Here is a 6630-nt window from a genome sequence, read left to right as displayed (position 1 = left end):
AAAGGAAAAAAAAATCCTAAATCAAAACAGAATTATTGAAACGAAATTATAAAAATAGAATTAAAAATCAAATAATAAATACAGAATTTGAAACACAAAATCATCAAAATATAATTTAAAATCAGAATTATAAACAAAATTTTAAACATAAAATCATCAAAATAGAATTAAAAAAATTCTAAATCAAAACAAATTAAAAAAAACCTAAATCCAAATAGAATTTAAAAAATCCTAAATCGGACACCGTCTGATGCATGCTGCTACTGTGCGTGGAGGATGACAGCAACTGTTAGTGCGTGGAGGACAACAGAAGCTGCTGGTGCGTGGCGCAATGGAGGAGGATGGAGAGAGAAGTGCTTCGAGGATAGAGAGGGAGAGGAAAGAGATGCACTGTCGCAGGACGCGAGTCACGGTGAATCCACCGGTGATTCCAACGGTAATAATCGCGCCAATTAAATTTTTTTTTCTCCAAATATATTACCAGCAAATTTACCATAGGAAAATGGAATTCGACGGTAATTTTTTTTACTCGACGAATTTATTATCAAATCCGCTAATAAATCTGTCGGTAAACCTGACACTAATATCTGACACTAAATCCAACGGTATTCAGCGTTTTTCTTATATTGCACATTAAGTACCACATTACATGATTACATGATACCATGTGTCACAAAATGATTGTTCAACTAATTATAACCACAAACATTTTAATCATTTTGTGATATGTCACACTCATATTATGTCATCATCATGTCATATGAACTTAACACGATATGTCATCATGATCAATTTGTTTTATGAATTATGATTATATCTTTTTAGAATTAATATAATTAACAAAATTTTTTAGGAACCAATTTAAAAAATAAATTATTTTTAGACTCGACTTTGATTATTACCTCATAATAAGATGTTTTATTCGGTTGCAAAAAATAAGATTGATAGAATGATAGGTAGCACCAATATTATCTAAAAAGAACTGAGGAAGGTAATTTGAGTTTTTTAAAGTTGCGTTTATTTATAGGTACAAGACATTGAGATAGAGATACAGAGACACAAAATTATTTTTGGCAAATGAGACATGGACATAGATATTGTATCTAAAAGTACTAAATTAGCATATTTTGTGTTTTTGTTGATAGAAAAAACACAAAAATACTAACAAGAGATACAACTTATTTTTTTATTTTTCTTTTATTATTTCTATTAATTTTTCATAATTATATTTTTTATCATTATATATATTTTTTAAAGTTTTTATTTTGTATCTTTATTTTTTATGTCTTATTTTCAATATATTATCTTATCCTATTCTCCTAACCAAACGTAGCATAAGTAATCGACGCCGTAACAAGAGCATTATGGAAATGGTGTAAGACCCCGAATTGATGGGAGATAGGAGGGAGAAAAGTGACCTGTGCGATCTAAATGATAGAGGAAACGGTGATGGAGTATACTTGTTTTGCTTGATGAGGAAGACATTATTAAAGGTGTTCAGGCTTGCGTCAATAGTCTAAAAGGAAGAATATTTGCGGACAGAACCTTCTCTCCAGGCACAATGGAAGGAACTTTTAGAGCAATATAGAATAAACCTACTGGATTTTGAGTTTCTGAGATTGGTCATAACAGATTTCAGTTTTTCTTCGATAATAAGGCTAGATTGGTAACGATTGAATATGGGTTATCATAGCTCTTCAAGAATTTTGTGTTACATGTGAAAAGATGGAAGGAACAGGAGGATGATAATGATTTTGATATCACAAAATTTTTTATTTGGGTACAGTTTTGAGGACTCCCATAAAGTTATAAAACAATGAAGCAGGACAAAAATTTGAAGGATCACTAGAAAAAATTCATGACATCAATTTCTTTGAAATGAGAGGGGAGGAGTCCAGAATTCTCAAAATAAAAGTTGATATTTGCAGTGAGAAGATACTGAAAAATAGATTACGTATTGTAGGTCTAATCGGAAGACAATTAAGGTTGGGATGAGGTATGAAAGACTAGGCACAATCTGTACCTACTGTGTCAAACTTGGTCATGAGTTAAAAGGCTGCTCGAAATGGCTAGAAGATTCTATAAAGGATCAAATTTGTGAAAACAAAATTGGAAACTGGGTGAAAGCAGACCAAGTGGGTAAGAGAGTAGAGTGAAAAAAGAACTCCTTTTCGGTGAGGTCAACTTCAACTGACACTTCCAATCCACAGCCAAAGAAAAAATCGTCTCCTTCTTGCTTGCTAGAAGGTTTTTAAAAATTAATCATGGAGGATAAGGAGGCAAAGAGTAAGGAGGGCCAAGCCAAGAACAGTTCCTTAAAGATGAATACTTCTAATGAGAAATCTAATGAAAGTGTGCTACTAGTATTAGAAGTGATGTTCCTAAAGAGTGACAATTATAGTTATGAAAGTGCAGAGGATAAGCTGTATAAACCACCACTTTTCGGTTATGAAAGTGAGAGTCAGAGTGATGAAGATAATGATGGTGGCAGTAGTATTAAAACTGCCAAAGGAAAGAGGAAACAAGTGTCTCCATTGTTGAAGAAAAATATTGAGCTCCAGAAAAAGCAAAAGAAACAAGGCACACGTGTGTCTAAAAGAAAGAGGTTTAAAGCAATAAGAGTGAGCTCTTCTAGAGAAAGGTTCGTCAAAGATGAATAGATCTGCTAATCAATCCAACACAAGTAGGCCTACAAGACAACCCAATAGAGTTAGGCCTGCAAGGAAGCCCAACATGAGGCCAACAATTGCAGATTATGTCAGTGATGTAGACACAGATGATGAAGACATTGTGTATGAGTATGAATATGAGGATTTGCATACTCCTATCTCATCTGAAGATGAAGAAAACAAACAACATTGACATGAGTTTGATAATGAAAATAATTTTGAAAAAGGATGACCACCTAGCCCCACATGACCATACATGAAGCAATTCATTTCTTAAGAGAAGAGTTTGATCTTGTTGTGCATACTAAGATGGTTTATAGACCTGTAAGGGAGACAAAAGAGAGGATTATGGGCAACGAGGTAGAACAATATGAAAAGTTTAGGGACTACTTGATGGAGATACAATCCAAGATCTACTAACTTGCTAGATGTTATTCCCATACCACAATCACCCCCCTACCTTTGACAAAATGTATATATGTTTCGATGCTTGCAAGCTTGGATTTAAGAGTGGATGTAGACCATTGATTCATTTGGATGGAGCATTTCTCAAGACCTATCATGGAGCCAATTATTGTCTACTATGATACAAGATACTAACAACCAGTTTTATGTGATTGCTTTTGCAGTGGCAAGATCTGAATCGAAAGAGTCATGGAAGTAATTTCTTACCCTTCTACAAGAGGATATTGGAGATGTGCAACCTCATGGTTGAAATTTTATGTCCGACCAGTAAAAGATTAGTACCTAACTTTCGTTAGTTAATTTCATTTAGTTCATGAAATTTGATCAGTGCAATTCTTGATTCAATTAATTGAATGAATAACTTGTTAAGGTCTGTTGCCTGCATTGAAAGCCATAATGCTTAATGCACATGTTTGAAATTATGTTATGCACGCGTGGAAGAATTTTATCAACCGATTCAATGACCTATACATTTGAAAAATTGTGAGATTGTGCGAGGTGTATCACTGTTCCTGAGTTCAAGGCAACAATGGATAAGCTGAAAGAAGTTAATAAGGATGCCTAGGCATACCTGATGAAGTTTGATCCTGTAACATGGGTGAGAGCCTACTTTAGTCATGGTCTGAAGGTTGACAATTTAACTAACATGTGCGAGTCTTTCAATGCGAAAATTTTGAAGTATAGGTACAAGCCTATACTCACAATGTGCGAAGAATTACATTGCTATTTGATGAGGCAAATGGTTCAACACAAGAGGCTGATAGAGTGCCATCAAGAAAAGCTTGCACCAGTTCAAGAAAAAAGGTTGTAGCAGCTTATCAAACCAAGCAACAAATGAACTGCAGAGTAGATTGGTGATAACGAGCGTAAGCATTTTGAAGTCACCTACAAGGGCTCTAAATTGGATGTGGATCTGATCAAGCATACATGCACTTGTAACAGGTGGCAACTTAATGGGTCAGTGTGGATTTGTATTTATATTATTGTTGGTGCTAGGACTACTTGAAATCTTCATCTAGTGTTATCTTTACTTGAACTTGCCTTTATTTTGTTGTTGGTATTATCATTACTTGAATTTGTGTTTTTTTTAATTGTTGGTGTTATCATTACTTGAATTTGTCTTTATTTTGTTGTTGGTGTTTTCATGTAAAGGTATGCAATGCACTCATGCTGTAGCTGTAATTAGGAAAAGACATGATAACCTTAAAGATTACGTGCATCCGTAGTTGTGTATGGAATCTCTAAAAAAGACTTATGAACACTGCATTCAGCCAGTAACCAGTGAAGAGTTTCGGACAAGGACTGATCAGATAAGCCTATGCCACCATCCATTAAGAGCCAATTGGTCGTCCAAAGGTCCATAATAAGCAGAAAGACCCAACAGAGGCTATAATTGAAGGTGAGAAGTTAAAAAGGAGTTTCTATGTGACATTTAGCAAGTGTGGTCAAAGGGGACACAACTATAAGACATGCAAGGGTGCACCATCAAACCTAAATTGGAAACCAAAGACGAAAAAACCAAAGAAAATGCCAATAAAAGCCTTTCACTTGTGTTGCTTTCACTGTCACAATCAGCCTCCCAAACAGAGGTACTTGACAAATTTAAGGATGTTTCTATTCCCCCGATAACAAATTGAAAGATTTAGTTGTCTAAATTAACTTTGTTTAGGTACCTCTTAGTATTTTTTAACTTTACTTGAGGATTTTAGTCTCACATTTAATTTATTACATCAACATAACATGGTCTTGTAGGGTGACAAGCAAAATGCAACTGAGGCAACCAACCAGAACCATTCTGATTAGAATCCCACTGGCCAGCATTCTATTGGGGTATATCATGAAAAGTGCATATCCTTTTGAAAAATTATTCAGAACTTATTTTGAACTTACTGATTGTGTATCTCTAGAAAGTACATATTCATTTGCAGGCTAGCACAAGTTCAAATGTGACCCAACAACAACTTGCTCCAGAAGTTTCATCTGTGCCTATTTTTGCAGTCCCTGAAAAGCAAGACTAAGTACCATTCAAACCTCTAGCTCAAGTTTTAACAAGGCCAGGAAACACTACGTTGAGACCTAAATAGCCAGTTAAGAGGAAGGTTGTTGGCAAACAACATGTTCCAGCACCACATCAACCAAATGCAAGAGTTAGTGGAGGACTATCTGAGGAGACTTTGGCTGTAGCGAGCACTGGAACTCAAAGGATATTTAAGTTCATCCCTACCCCACGAGTCAACAATCCAAAGAATTGATGAAGTTATTTTAGAAAGTTACTTGTAGTTTCTGTGAAACTTGAGAATTAGCCTTTTTTGTGTATTGTGCATTCTAGCATCTTTTTGGCATACTTTTGGTGCTCATGTGGTGACCTACTGTATTTTGTTATGTTACTTTGATAGGATTGTACTCCTTTTAACTTATCATATCTTATGTTTTGATGTTTAATGAACCAAGATATTTAATGAAGTTCACAAAGTTAGACCATCAACAAAATATTATGTATAGCCAATCAAACACGATATAATAGCAACAAAATATTATCATTCATTAATGGATAAACATAACTAAATTCTGTGAACTCAAACTATAGTTCATCACAATAACAATGCACATCTTCTCTAGTTGTATATTTTTCAGGACTTAATTACAACAATAGCAACACAAGTTACTAACAAACATAAAGAATAACCAACGAATTAGTTTTTTTTCTTCCTCTCCAGATAAGCAAGCTTCCTCTCTAACTTAACCAGTCTCTGTTCTACCTTATTCTTGCACAAGTACTCCTCCACATCATCAACCTCATTGTCACAAATTAACTTTTCTATACTCTAATTTTTGTAACATGATCATCAAGCCAGAGAAAGAACTTGCAGTGAGATGGATTTTTCAACTACAAGTTTAAAAAAGAATTCAAAACTCAATTAACTACATCAACTTGCTTCAATTTTTATATAACCATCTTACCTTGAAGAATGGACACCCAAAAAATAACCGGTTGGAGTTAGTTGGCGTCCTGGACATGTACAATATAGCATACATTCTACATTTGCATATTAGAGCAATGCTAGCTATCCTTCTCGTCTCCACCTTCTACGCAACGAATGTTAAACGGCAATCGGACTTGTTGCATGTTCAAGGAACCTCCTTCACTGACCATGAAACACAACCCTAAACACAAAAATCCTCTAACTGTAATAGCGTCTGGGACCAATTTGAAGAGTTAGGGTAGCTCTCAGAACGACCTCGTTTTGGGAGTATAAGGACCTAGTTGTCCTCTAATCTTCTGAGTAGATGACACATTGACACCGTAACGGAGACATCATTTCATAATGGACACATAGACGCCACATCAGCCATCTCCATTTAATATTAGAGGCCAAATTGAACGGAATGATTCATATGTCAAGCGTTTTGAATAGTCAGAGATATTTTTGTATTTTCAAATTCTGAGAGACCAAATTATCCTCTAATAAAAGGCTCAGAAATCTATTTATTTTTT

Source organism: Arachis ipaensis, chromosome B06, assembly GCF_000816755.2.
Source record: "Arachis ipaensis cultivar K30076 chromosome B06, Araip1.1, whole genome shotgun sequence".
Taxonomy (NCBI): domain Eukaryota; kingdom Viridiplantae; phylum Streptophyta; class Magnoliopsida; order Fabales; family Fabaceae; genus Arachis; species Arachis ipaensis.
The sequence above is the reverse complement of the archived record's forward strand: the minus strand, read 5'-3'. Positions refer to the sequence as shown.